Source organism: Stegodyphus dumicola, chromosome 8 (assembly GCF_044657685.1).
Source record: "Stegodyphus dumicola isolate Sdum_Otavi_A_Nest chromosome 8, ASM4465768v1".
In the NCBI taxonomy this organism is placed as follows: Eukaryota; Metazoa; Arthropoda; class Arachnida; order Araneae; family Eresidae; genus Stegodyphus; species Stegodyphus dumicola.
This window is the reverse complement of record NC_140775.1, coordinates 42936106-42950894: the sequence shown is the minus strand read 5'-3', so window position 1 is coordinate 42950894 and position 14789 is coordinate 42936106. Positions and strand designations below refer to the sequence as shown.

Sequence of the window (14789 nt, the reverse complement as noted above, 5' to 3'; positions counted from 1 at the left end):
AATATTTTTGTTCTATTTTTTTCTGCACATCTTAAATGATATTACTTCTAATATAGTAAAATAATTATCTGAACTACGCATGGAATGAAGCGGAAAAAACGAAAGATACCATTTAATGCTTATTTTGAGTAAAAAATAAACTACTAACTTTTATGCTTATTTCCATGCATTACAGTAAATAGAGCTTAGATAGCGCCGGAGCACACCGAAGCTTGGGGATAAATCATAATTCTAGCCGGAGCGCACCGGAGCCCTAAATAAAAAGTCTCCGGCATTTCTTTAATGTAACTGAGCAACTATTTCAGCAGAAATTTGATTTCGTAAATTTTATTTGTACTAATAAAATTATACTTAAAAACCGATTCTAACTTCTGATTGCATGCTTCTCTTTCCTTGGGAAACAAACCCTTGGATGGAGGAAGAGACTTTTAAGGAAAGAGAAGCCCCCACTCACATGCCAAAGGCTTATTCTCCAGAAAGTATGATGAATTTATGTCAGCGGGTACATTTTTCGTTCCAATCCTAGTGTCCTCCCACGGAAAAGAGCACCTGCAGATTTTATGGAACGATGTAACCAAATATGGGGAATGAAAATTGTCACTTGTTACTTTCTTTCAGCTAACCCTCGGATTCGGTGAATATTTGTTTCTCTGTCATATTCTACTTGATAGCTAGAATTATACTGAGAGGAGATTGTGGTCGGAAAATTTTGGGCTCTTCCTTTTTTGCTTTCTTCTTCTTTTATTTTTTTTGGGGGGGGCGTTACTATAGGTCTTCTGTTTATATGTTCTCCATATTCTCTTAATATTTACAGCATTTTCATTAGTGAGGCTTTAACCATTTTGATGTATTTTTTGGGTATGCTGAAAAAAGAATGGTCCTCATTTCTATCATCCCTTGAATAGTACTTCTATCATCCCTTGAATAGAACTTTCGACGACGATATTCAGAGTTTATATTAAACTGAGGACTAGTTGAGCTATTTTTTATTTTTTGTGTGAAATTGTAATTGCAGCCAAAACCCCAAATAAGTCAAGGTCCAGTACTTTATTTTAATATTTAATTATTTTCCATTTATTTAATAACTTATCATATTTTTATTTATGCCTTTGCATTTTATTAAATTTTAATATTAATTAAAAAGTATTCTTAGCATTAATTATTTAATTTTAATATTTAATTATTTAACTGTTTAATTATTAATTATTTTACAAGCCCTTTTATTTATTTATTTATTTTTGCCGTTCTTTCCTCATACTTTTCCATAAGGCCCCGGCACTTCTAATTTTAGAAATTAAGCCCTGGCAGTAAATGTGTGCAGAATCGTTTTGGATAACATAAATTGTTAGCGCAGACTAATTGCCCGGTTACAGCCGAAAACATCGCGGCAAAAACATCGCAGACGAAAACATCGCGGAGAAAACAACGCAAGGCGAAAACGTCGTGCTGCAAAACATCGTGGGAGAAAACATCGTAAAGAGAAAACATCGCAGTTCTAAAACATCGTGGTACAAAACATCGTCGTCGAAAATAAAGCGGTTCAAAAACTTCGCAGTTTAAAAACATCGTCATCGAAAATATCGTGGTAAAAATAAAGTATCTACAAATCATCGCATAACGATAACATCGCAGACATGCTTTTTTCAGACATATTTTAATAACTGTAAATGGGTATTCCCATAATGATTTGTGAGCGCAAGATGGAAAGAAGGATAATTTTTACTTTCATATTTTTATTAATTAATAAATTTTTGCTGAGAAAATAAAAAGGAAACTTAAGCATAGAAAATTAATGCAACTTATAGCACTTAATAGACTTTTAAACCGACATAGTTAACTAACAAAGGCGCCATTAATAAATCATTTTTTATAAAGTTTTTACTTTTAATATTTCATGAAAAGTATAATCTATAAGTTACATTTAATTTTCTATGCTTAAGTTTCCTTCTTACTTTTTCAGCAAAAATTTATTAGTTAATAAAAAAATGTGAAAGTAAAAATTATCCTTCTTTACACCTTGCGCTCACAAATCATTATGGGAATATCCATTTACAATTATTAAAACCTGAAAAACGCATGTTTGCGATGTTATCGTCATGCGATGATTTGTAGATACTTTATTTTTTACCACGGTATTTTCGACGGCGATGTTTTTAAACTGCGAAGTTTTTGAACCACTTTATTTTCGATGACGATGTTTTGTACCACGATGTTTTAGAACTGCGATGTTTTCTCCCACGATGTTTTGTAGCACGACGTTTTCGCCTTGCGTTGTTTTCTCTGCGACGTTTTCTTCTGCGATGTTTTTGCCGCGATGTTTTCGGCGGACACCAATTGCCCTGAATTGCGTCTTGGAATCCCGCTTAGACTTGGATGTTTGTGTGCGTTTTTGTCCTCTTCTCGAGGTTGCAATACCGTTCTACCTCATGAGACTCTTTCCTTTGGTTTAGGATTCAAAGGCAAAAGTAGAGGGAAGATTAAAGTTTCCAAATCTCGGATATTTTTCAAGAGTCGTCGGATTATAAGTTACATTCATAGAAATAATGTTTTTTTTTTATTTAATTTCTCACCAGTTGTGTAGCTAGAGGAGAGCAAAGCGGGCGGTCCACCGTGCGCAATAAATTTTGAGGGGCGGCTTTTTTGCGTAAAACATTATTTTATAGAAATTTACAGAATCGTCGAGGCAGGTGAAGAATAATTAGATTCCGTATTGCCACAAAGAATTTTATTTTAGCTGAAGTAATCAAAGAGATCACCACGTGATTTCAACAGCTATATATTTTTATTACTTGTTATACTTTTTCCCCTTCTAAAGTTTTGATTACAAATTACAAATATGAACTAAATTATGATCGCGACGACGTCCATAAAGAAAAATTCTCCGTTAAGAAAAAAATTATTCCAGAGTTTTATTTCCATTATTGATAAACAGAATTTTGAGGGAGTTCGAAACAGAAACTTGGAAGTGCAGTCCTTTTGAATTTTGGCAGTTATTCCAAAATACAATCTTCTTCCAGATATTGTAATACTAATGAGAAATTTTCTGTCAGTTGCTGTAAGTGTTGCTAGTTGTGAAAAGCGTTTTCTAAATGAAAGTCATTTAAAAAGCATTTAAAACTACAAATATACATTTTTGCATTTCTGCAACGCTTTCTCTGCTCCCTTCATAACAGCAGAAGCAACAAAACAGACCTCTGCAGTGTCACTGATTACTTTAAGGACAAATAAAATAAATTAAAAAAAAATAAGTAAAATAAAAGAGTTTACATTACGCCCAAAGGGGCGTTTTTCAACGCTTTTTGTGTAACCTTATTTTGTTAAATATCATGTTTTTCGCACTTAAACCATAAAATTCAATTCAACAGCAATATTGCAAAATGAGCATATCTTTAGAATTCCCGATACACAGTCTTGCGCGCGGGAGATAAAGATGTTTTTTTTTTTTTTTTTTTTTTTTCCCGTACTGTGTTGTTATTTCTCGCTTTGAAATCGCTGAGTGTGTTAATCAAAAATTCTTTAATGTGTGACAAAATATGAAAAAGATAATAAACCAAATTCCAAATTAGGTCTTCCAGAAGCCCATATTCGGTTGAGGATTACGTTATTCAAAATTTGATAACTCTAGGTACCGTTGTTTTACCACATACATACATTTATGCAGATCCTTCATTACTTAATACTTAATTTCTTTAAATATAATACAGGGATGTAATATTTGGTGGCAACAGTCTGAAAAATGAATCAACGCAAAATGCCAAAACGAAATTAATAGCCTTTCTGGGCTAGCGCCCGTTGGACTACAAAAATATTAATAAATAAATAAAAACTAAAAAAAAAAAACAACGTAATTTTAAAATGTTGACAGTAAAAATTTTCTTCAAAAATAAACTTAGATTTCAAATTAAATTCCTTACGTGTTTCTTTTATATCTTTTGTAGCTATTTCTTCTTACATTAAGAGGGGCGGCAAAATCGGGACCCCCCAGGGCGGCGAAAGTTCTAGCAATACCACTTGTCTCTCACATAGAGTGCGTGCGAGATTGATATATTTTCTATGCTTTTCTGGCATTTAATTTATTAAAAAGGGTACGTATTCCACAAAATAAAGTTATACGTATTTTAATGCCTTCGCTTAATCGACAGTGTTTAGAAAACACTTTTCTAATCCCATTTCAAAATAAAAAGCAAAATAGTTAAGGTCCTAGTAAAACTGCTTTGCACGAAATAAATAGAAAGCTACCAGCTAAGGTTTCCTTCCCGGGAATCCGGGATCCTATTTTCTAAGGATTTCTGGTTCTGTCGTAGGTTCTTTTCTTTCCGGGAATTACAAGATTTCGTAAAAGTTTCTCTGAAATGTATAAGAGCATAAATCTGAATTTTTCATAAACGTTTTTGAGAACTCGAATTTCAGAATTTTGCAATAAAATTATGAATAGATATCATAATTAGAATGCATAATCATAATTAGAATGCTTTTTAGAAATAGCGTCTACCTACATTTAAGCGACTGCTAAAAGTGGAAATTAAAATTTATTAAAAACACAACATTTTTTTTATATCCCTAGCCCGCGAGACAGTGTATTGGAAATTCTAAAGATATACTCATTTAAAAATTATTTTGCGATATTGGTCTTGAACTTAATTTTATGGTTTAAGAGCAAAGAACACAATATTTAATAAATAAAGTTAATCCATAAAATGTTAAAAAAAGCCCCTTTGGACGTAATTTAAAATCTGAAAACTTTCATACTTTTTTTAAAGCCCAAAGGGGCAATTTGCTCACAAAGGCAGGCTATTAATTTCGTCTTGGAATTTTGCGCTGGTTCACTATAAACAGCGTTTCACTTTTCAAACTGTTGCCACCAAATATTAGAGCACTGCATTATATTTAAAGAAATTATAATGAATAATCTGTATTCATTTATGTTTCTCGAACTGTGAAAAAAAAGGTACTTATAGCCATCAAGTTTTGAATAACGTAGTCCTCCACTCGAATGTCGGTATCTGAGAGCCTAAATTTGGAATTTTTAATTTGTTTTATTATCTATTTCCTATTTTGTAAAACTTTAACGAATTTTTTATTAACAAACTCAACGATTTCAAAACGAGTAATGGCAACATTTTACGGAAAAAAAACATTTTAATCTCCAAAACGCTAGACTGTGTATCTGACATTCTAAATATATACTCTTTTAAAATTATTTTATAATATTGCTGTTGAATTGAATATTATGGTTTAATTGCGAAGAACATGATATTTAATAAATAAAGGTAACACACAAAACGTTAAAAAAAGCAACTTTGGGCGTAATATAAAATCTTAAAGCTTTCAGGTTTTCTTAATGTTTGTTTATTTAATTTTTTTTTTAAATATTTCTCATCATTACCTCATTTACATTTAGTCTTTTTGCAACGTGAGGTACTTTTTCTCCTTTCAAAAAACGATTCCAAATTAGTATTTTCACCTGCAAAGAAATAATTTTTTTTTTAAATGTTGTTTCTTACTTTCAGACATAGTCTGGGAGTGAAATATAATTTCGCAAAAATTAGAAATGACAAAGCTAATTAGTCACACATAACTTTTTTTTTTTAAAGTTTTTTCTAAAATCATGATTCCGTAATTTATACAATCTACCAACTGGACTCATGGAACACGAGATAAATACTGTGTAAATGACAGGCATGACTCAATTTCCAAAGAATTTCGACACGAGAGAATAGGGATATTCCGCGAATTTATTTTGTTTATGTGCACCAATAAACAGGAATTTAGTTTTGTAAATATTTAGAATAAAATCCATGTTATTGAAATGTGTACATATATCAAGTACGTATGGTATATGTACGTAAAGTGTTATAAGAAGGTATACGCATATTCATGAACGTGATAAAATGAAACCGTGTTACCATGTTATAGAGAACTTCAGTGATTTTCTTATCTTGTATGATTGAAACCTCTTATAAGAAGGATACCTGCACTGCAATTTCATTATTTTAAATCAGTGGTCTTCAAAATAATATTCCGTGGAAAGTTGGAGGTTCGCAAGTCAAACTCTAAATTTGAAAGAATTTTTTAAATGTCACGTGGCCTCCATCATTAAAACCAATCTAAAATATTTAATTGTATAATAATTATTTGCTGTTTAAAAATATAGAATAAACTGTTTAAAAATATGGAATTGTTTTTATAAAAACAATTGTAATGAAGCTACGGTTTCCACGTAAAACGTTGACATGTTTTCAATGTTTTTTAACATTTTCTTTTCTGAGATTGGTAGGGGTTCTTCCAAAAAAATGTGGTTTGGCGGGGGGGGGGGTGTCTAAACAAATTATATTTTAGCGTCTTCTTAGAATCCATTAAATTTAAAGACTGCTATTTTAAACTGTTTAAATATTTATATCTTAGGAGAAAATTATAAAACCATTTAAATTTTTTTATTTATTCCTACGTTATTCAAAGAAGAAGTCATACTCGGTATCATACTTGAAAACAAACTCACTTATTTTTCAAATCTCAAAAATAAATTTAATATTTCCCTAGCTAATTTAAGACCTGACCTCGGAAAACACCGAAGTCTTCTTCTTTATAATAAAGTGATTTTATATAAACAGCTATTCGTCTAACCTTTCTTTATGCCTTTCCCATATATCAAAATAACAAAAAATTTAAAATTTAAATTACAAACTCCAAAATTTAAATTCTGCAAAATAGCAAATGGGGTAAATAGCCAGTGCTTCTTGCTTTATAAGGAGCGACACATTATATACTGCTTAAAAAAAAAAAAAAAAAAAAAAAAAAAAAAAAAAAATCAAAAAATGCATTTCTAAAACTGCTCGTAAATTTTACTACAGCAGTAAACACCATGACAGCACTCTAATTTCAATTCAATATTAGGAAACACGACCACAAGAAAAACACGTATACATTGTTAATAAGCCCTGCTTGTATTAAAACACTCTTTTATAAAAATACAAAAAGTCTGAAACACTACATAACTTGTAGAAATAGCCCTGTTAATTAAATTTTAAAGAACGAAATAAAAATCTGAAAGTTTTTTAGATTTTGAATTACGTCCCAAAGGGTCGTTTTTTAAACATTTTGTGTGTTACCTTTATTTATTAAATGTCACGTTTTTCGCACTTTAACCATCAAACTCAGATCAAGAACAATATCGCAAAATAATTTTAAATTGTGCATATCTTTAGAATTTCCGATATACAGTCTCACGAACCGGAGATAAAAATGTTGCCATTGCTCGCTTTGAAATCCTTGAGTTTGTTAATCAAAAAAAAATTCGTTAAAGTTTCACAAAATATGAAATCGATAATGAAACGAATCCCGAATTTCAAATTTGGGCTTCTAGATGCCCATATTCGCAGTAGGATTAAGTCATTCAAAATTTGATGACTCTAGATTCCGTTGTTTTATCACAATGCGAGAAACATACATACATTTATGCAGATTTTTCATTATTGAATTTTTTCAAATATTCTGTGTAATACAGGGCGATGATATTTGGTGGCAACAGTTTGAAAAGTGAAACGGACATTGAGTGGTTCGACGCAAAATCGCAAAGCGAAAACAATACTCACCCAGGGGACAAAGCCTCTTTGGACTAAAAAGCCTGAAAGCTTTCAGATTTTTACATGACTCCCCAAGGGGTGTTTTTTTACCCCCCTCCATTTGCACACACACATGCACATTTCGAGAGCATTTGGGCTAATGTCGTTTTGGGATAAAAATATTTCAAAACAGCAGACAGATCTTTAGAATTTCCGATAGACAGTCTCGCGCGCTGGAAAAAAAAAAAAAAAAGCTCGCTTTGAAATCGTTAATCGTTGGGCTTTGAATCAAAATTCGTTAAAGTTTTATAAGATATGAAATATGCAAAAAATAAATTCGAAATTCCAGATTCGGGCTTCCCAGGTGCCCATATTCGAGTGGAGAACTTCGTTATTCAAAATTTGATGGGACTAGGTACCATTGTCTTTTCACAATGCGATAAACATACATACATTCAAGCAGATTCTTCATTATTTAATTTTTCAAATATAATACAGGGTGATAATATCTGATGGCAACAATTTGAACAGTGAAAGGAAGACACAATCTCGCGCCCTGGATATAAAACTTCCCCCCCCCGTACAGTGTTGCCATTCCTCGCTTTGAAATCGTTAAGTTTGTTAATCAAAAATTCTTTAATGTCTGACAAAATATGAAGTAGATAATAAAACTAATCTCAAGTTCCAAATTAAGACTTCCAGATGCCCATATTTGGTGGAGGATTACGTTATTCAAAATTTTATGGTTATAGGTAACTTTTTTTTATCATATACATACATTTATGCAGATTCTTTATTACTTAATTTCTTTAAATATAATGCAGGTCTGTAATATTTGGTGGTAACAGTTTGAAAAGTGTGTCTATGCAGAACGTGAATCGACGCAAAATCCAAAACGAAATTAATAGTCCTACTGAGCTAACGCTCCTTTGGGCTAGCAAGACAATTGATTTCTTTCCTAAGATTGAATCATTGCTTGAAACATGAGCAATTTAAAGGCGAAAAATCGATAAAAATATCAGTAAAGCTATTCTTGTCCATTAACATCTCAGTTGCTATAATTTAAACACATTAAATTTGTAACGTATCAACTAAAAATGCTTATGAATATTTGCAACATATTTGTATTAATAAAAGATGGTATGTATTATGCATTTAGATACGGATTCATTTGGCGTTTTAACATATCTTTAGTTAATTAATTAGTAATTATCATATATTTTTTGTCAAATCACAAAGACCAACTAAATAAAGCTTTATCATGACTGAACAAAAATGATGGAAGATAGAGGAAAATGTTAGGTAACTACACAGGTTTTGGATTTTAGGATAATCATACAATTCGAATTTTTCCTTCAGTCGTTGCCAATGCAAGTGGAATACAATTCGGTAACTCTGCTTTGAATACTACCCAGATAAAACTTCATCCCAAGCGAATTTTATCAGAACGCTATTCAAAAATTTAAACAAATGATAACACCGATTTTTTGTCGAGTTATTTGTTATACACCCTGGTAATAAACTAGCGATAACGTTATCATAGAACAAACCATTTAACTTACCTAAAGAGGCATCTATCAGATTTGATTTGGGACGATATTTCACTCGCGGTAGAATTAACGTAATTTCTTTTGATAACAGCTTTTAAGAGCTAATCGAAAAAGAGCGAAATATATAAGCCTTAACGCGCAGAACATAAATATCGTTGAAATATATTGATTTTTATCTCCATAATGGCTGTTTTTTTATTAGCGCTTGATAAACCATCTCAGTAATCGTCCATTTAACCTTAAAACTTTGTTCTCATTCTCTCCCCTCACCCTTCACCCACTTCTTTGGAAAAAAAAAAAAAAAAAAGGCAGAAGCTTTCGCCACAAAGTTTTTGTATAACTTTAGGCTGGTATGTAATGTCACTTTGCTGTTCTAGATGTACTTCGTCCACGTGAAACATTGCCTCTGGACTAGATATGAGATAATTGTGAATCCTTCATTTGGCCTGGCAAATAGCCAATTCTCAGAGTGCCGTTATTTGATGTTTCGTAATATCTTTGTACTTCCAGTTATAATTGCAACACACATGTATGCTTAACAAACTACAATTTTAAACGAATAAACATTCTTGCTTTTTAAAGTGCAATTTTGAATTTCAGAGTTTTCATTTTTACTTTCGTCTCCTGAATCAGTTTCGTGTGGCTCAGATATCACGGTTTGCGTTTCACCAAGTTTACTTCACCATCTTCTTCTTTTACTAATTCCTGAATCGGTTCAATATTCATATTCATCAGAATTCTCCATAAAATTACCTCTACCATGAAATCTGCAAATTCTACTGTCGCATCACAATGTGCAGTGGTATCCGGGTTGCTACAGAGTGAACCAAAAGTCACGCGCATCAAAATTTCAAAAATTGTGCAAATTCCATAATGGTTATTAATGACAAATTCTTTCAATGGATTTCACTTGCGATTTCAGTTGCTGTTCTCTTTCAAAATCGTTTATTTGGCACAAGATAGACACAAGTATAACGAATTTTAATGATGCTGATTGCTTCGCAACGCATAAATTTGATTGCGATGTCGTCTTTCTCACGCTCTTCGTTGGTAGTTGCAATAATTCTTGCCTCACTTCCTCCGTTTTGTCCGAACTCGGAAGAGACGGGTGGCAATTTTATTTCTTACCATGAGCTCTTAGATATCTCAAAACCAGGTTATCGAGCACCCAGTTATGTTTCAGGAACACTACGCTTCAACAACATTTTCATTAAGAATGCATTGCGAAGTAATGCTTAATCATAAAATTTCATTCTGTCTGGGGAAACCTTCTCTATATTTTGCACCACATAAACAGTTTTTAAATCTAACAGCAATTGAGTTTTAAATCTAACAGCAAGTGCCATTCGCTGAGAAAATTTGTCATTTCTGCTGGTAACTAAGGTCGGTCATATGCTGGTGTTGACCCTGTACCTATGTCCGTTCTACGTCATTTTGATGGTTCTTAGCCTTACGAATTGAAAAACAGCGAATTTTAATGTGATTTACACGCATGTGGGCCGTTAGGCGTAGACTTTCCACATGGTTGACGTTCAGGAAGTTTCCCTCAGCTAAGCGGGCTTTTCCTTGAACTCAGAAATCTAGTGTGGACCATTAGAGGTAGACTTTCCACGTGGTTCAGCACGGCCTCTCGGCTGACGTTCAGGAAGTTTCGCTCGGCTAAGCGGGCTCTTCCTTGAACTCAGAAGTCTAGTGTGAATTCAGCATGTGTGCATTACATTACACTAAGAGCAGAAACAGGACGAGCATACTGAATAATGAAGATTTTTTTTCTTTTCTTAAGAAAGCTGTTCTCGTCGAAATCGGTTCCGTCCTAGAAGCCTGGTATAAAAACGAGAGTCGAATAGTGTGATAATGTTATTTTTTGATCGTTTATTGCACATTTTTTTTTTGCATTTATTCTAACAAGACAATAATGGTTTCATAGCTCAAGGAAATAATAGTTTCATGGCTTCACAGTCCCTCGACTGTGAAGCCATGAAATATTATTTCTTTGCTAATAGGCTTCGCAGTCCCGATTTTCATAATAGTATGTGTTATAACAACATTGTCAATCTTGTGAAATGCCGATTTTACACAATGTCAATCCTGTGAATATAAGCTATACGATCCTCCATTATCCAAGAGATAAATTAACCGGACTCACTACACTTTGATTGGACGTTTGCTAAGGTCCTGGAAAAGATATGGAACAGATAGTCTTAAAGGCATGGTGACCCGAAGACTGCGCAATTTTTCGATCTTTTATCTTAAATAAATGTCACTTGCGATATTTTTTTAGCAATATATTTTTTTCTCCCAGGATGAGTACAGAAGTAATCTGTCAAAAATTTTCGAAGCATTTGTGATAAAATTTAAAAATTTTATTAAAAATTATAATTGTGTCTTAAAAATAATTCACATACACGTAAGAAAAAGTCCAATGGCATTAAAAATAAAATTAAAATGAACAATAATGCATTACTATATATTATATATAGCTATACAAGTTCCATAATAAATATATAATGCTGTTTTGCACAGTTGAAAACACATTGTTCGGTAAAATATTGATCTGGAAAAAAAAAAAAAAAAAAAAAAAATCACAGGACACATTTATAGTTTAAAACTACGAAGATTTTTTGAGTGAGTAAACTGCCAAAAGCATGTTATTTTTTCAAAATTTATTTTAAGGTTAATATATAAATAGGTACTCGCTAAAATGCAATAACAATTAATTCGGAAAACAAGGAGACTTGTAAAATCTACCAAAGATTTTCGTTTCGTAATTAGATGCAACCGAATAGTAAAGAATGTGAATCGTTTTCGGGAACTAATAAAAGTAATAATTACCTCATCCCATGCAGACAATTTTATTCTGGGGTTCATGCAATTTGAGATTTTTTCCTCTACTTAAGTTATATAATTATGGACAATTATCTAATAATTCACGAAAATTAGATTTTAAAATAGTCTACTGCAAATATTAACACTACAGGGTGGTCCTGAAAACTATGAAAAGAGCGTCGCATATATCCGAAATCAACGTGTTTATTGCAACGTGGTTTTAAGATCAAAAAGGAGAATTTAAAAAGCCTTAGTGCACTTCCAAGTGCCGTACTGTATCTCATTCCACACCCATTACTATTGTGATCTATCTCGGCCGTTTCCATAATTTGGACACAAAATTTTTAAGGCCACTGGAAAGAGTGCGGCATTTTTTCAGGAGGGATGGGGATTTCTTTTTTCCAGCTGCATAATCCACAATGCAATAAAACATTGATTTTGGGTATATGTGTCGCTCTTTTTAATTATTTCCTTCCCGGACGAACTAAACCATAGGCAGATAGCCCTAGTGTGCTTTGCCGAAATAAACTAAACCAGAAATTCCCGGACACATTGTATTTATGCGAATTCACAGCAAGTAACACACTCTCGTTTCAGAAAATATTCTAGATGTCAAACGGAACTTCAGATGTGCGTATAAAAAAAAACAATTACGCTGAAAACAATAGCACATTTCTGTATTGGAATGTGGATAATTGAATGCTAAGTTAAGTAATTTGTTACGGAAAAGCGACTGAAAACTATTTGCTTTACAGAAATTTTATATGGAGAAATATCTTAAAGAAACTAAATCATATTCACATTTCGAATGAAACATCTTGTTAGTACGGTAGTAGGAGAGCCATAGCCTTGGGCTCATATTCGGATTTTGGAGAAGTATAGTGTCTTTACGGCATAGAAGCACTTAAAATACTTTCTACCCGAAAGTCCTCTAAAAAGGTCGATGGTAGGCGAAACAGGTGTGAAACCCTCATATCAACCTCCCGGGGTGTTCTTCCTCAAAACTAGGACTGAGCTTCCTTTTTTTCCGAGGTGTAATTTGGTTATTCCTGCTGCGCACATTAAAAAACATTTTCAGTTTCTGCTAAATGACCGATGGGTTCGGCCATTTCGGACGAACGCTGAATTAGCGAAGTATCTTGCCATTTCAGTGAGGAATTCGAATAAAAAAATTATGAACGAGTTAGGACGAACCACCGACGTTCAGCAATTCTATTTATCTGTTGCTGGCGGATTCCTTGTTATTAAAAAAATGTCTATGCTTCAAAAAAAGTGAATTCAAAACCAAGCATCAATAAAAGGCAGAGATGGATATCTGCAGTATAACCAGCATTAATGGAAGCAAAAGACATTTATTATCTTGATACCAATATAAAGAACTTCGTTGCATTTCAACGAATAGCGAGTATTTGCTTTCAAAATTATTTTGCCAATCTTAATCATTTCTTTCGAAATTCATGATCTTATTTACGCTTGATTTTCATTGAAGATAGGATTAAAAATGTTCATACAAAAAACGAAATAACCTGTTTGAAAGAAGACGTAAAATAAGAACATGCAAAAATTCCTTTACTTACTGCGTTATATTTTCATTCAAAAATACAGGATAGAAATTTAAAGAAACTTATTTCTTTTCTTCCAGCGTTATACTCGTATGCACTACTTGCCTTAAAACAGCTGAAAACTATATGGAAGAAGAATATATTTAAATAATGTTGCTCTAACAAAACTTTGGAATGTCTTCCTTACTCGCTCACATTGGAGGATTTATGAAGAGATAAGTCTAAGACGTCTGTTCTTGTACTCTTCTATATTGTATAACAGCTCTTCAAATATGTCTCAGATATCGAGGGATTTGGAAGTTTAATTTAGTGCTTAAGCAACGGATTCAGCTGCGGATATTTCATGCATATAAGATTAAAGAACCGTAGAAAGTCACGACAAATTTGCGAAATAGTGTTCATAAGAGGAACTCTGAAATAAGGTTGCTATATTATATATTTCGGTCTAAAGCCAAACAGGCGAAGGTTACATGAAAGCACTGCAATTTTACAGGGAAAAAAAACTACATTAGTTTATTTGCTACCATTGTTTTTTTGCTTATAGTTTGGAAGGGGGAACCTATATTAAAAAAAAAAATTCTGAAAACTTTCAGATTTCATACTACACCAAAAAGGGGCGTAGGAATTTCCGATACACAGTCTCGCGCACTGGAGATAATTTTTTTTTTTTTTTCCCGTACGATGTTGCCATTACTCGCTTTGAAATCGCTGAGTTAGTTTATCAGGTTCAATGTTCCGTCTTACTTTCTTTGGGAACATGCACAGACCTGACTCGGAACAGGGAGCTTACTAAAGCTATGTTCAATAACTGTGGGAAGTAGACAAGATACACAGGAAGGGTATACAAAACCCTTTATTCTTCACTCTTTACAATAATTTCCGTAGTTCGGATTACAGAGACCAACTACTTGTGGTCTGAACGTAAGAATATAAAAATATAACTAAACTCTAACTTAAATTTGGAATAATAAACGTGGAAGATTGGCCTTATATTAACAGGAAGCCGTATGTAGTACAGAGAACTGTTAACACTACAATACGTTTAAAAATTATCACGAGGATTAAACCTCTGGCCTGGAAGGCAACTAGCAACTGAGTAAAACTTCTAAGACAAGCGGCCTGCTTCGACTAACTCCTTCCTTTCTCTCGCTTGGCAAAAAGCCACAACTTAAGTACTTGGCGTTCGCCAGACAAATTTTGCATAAATAAGTTAACGCTTTTAATTCTGGCCGGAAGTAGAAAATAAGAAGTGATAGTAAAGATTTAAAATAAAATAAACGTTAGTAAAA

At 32.7% G+C, this 14789-nt stretch overlaps 1 protein-coding gene across 1 annotated transcript in view; it reads right to left on the bottom strand.

Annotated features, from left to right (window-relative positions):
* The window catches only part of sfl (N-deacetylase and N-sulfotransferase sfl), a 272440-nt gene extending 258755 nt beyond the window's left edge, over positions 1-13685 (bottom strand). Inside the window, exon 1 of the mRNA XM_085821789.1 lies at positions 13516-13685. The gene's annotated coding sequence lies outside the window, so the exon portion shown is untranslated. The remainder of the gene's footprint in view (positions 1-13515) is intronic.
* Between the last annotated feature and the right edge of the window lie 1104 nt (positions 13686-14789).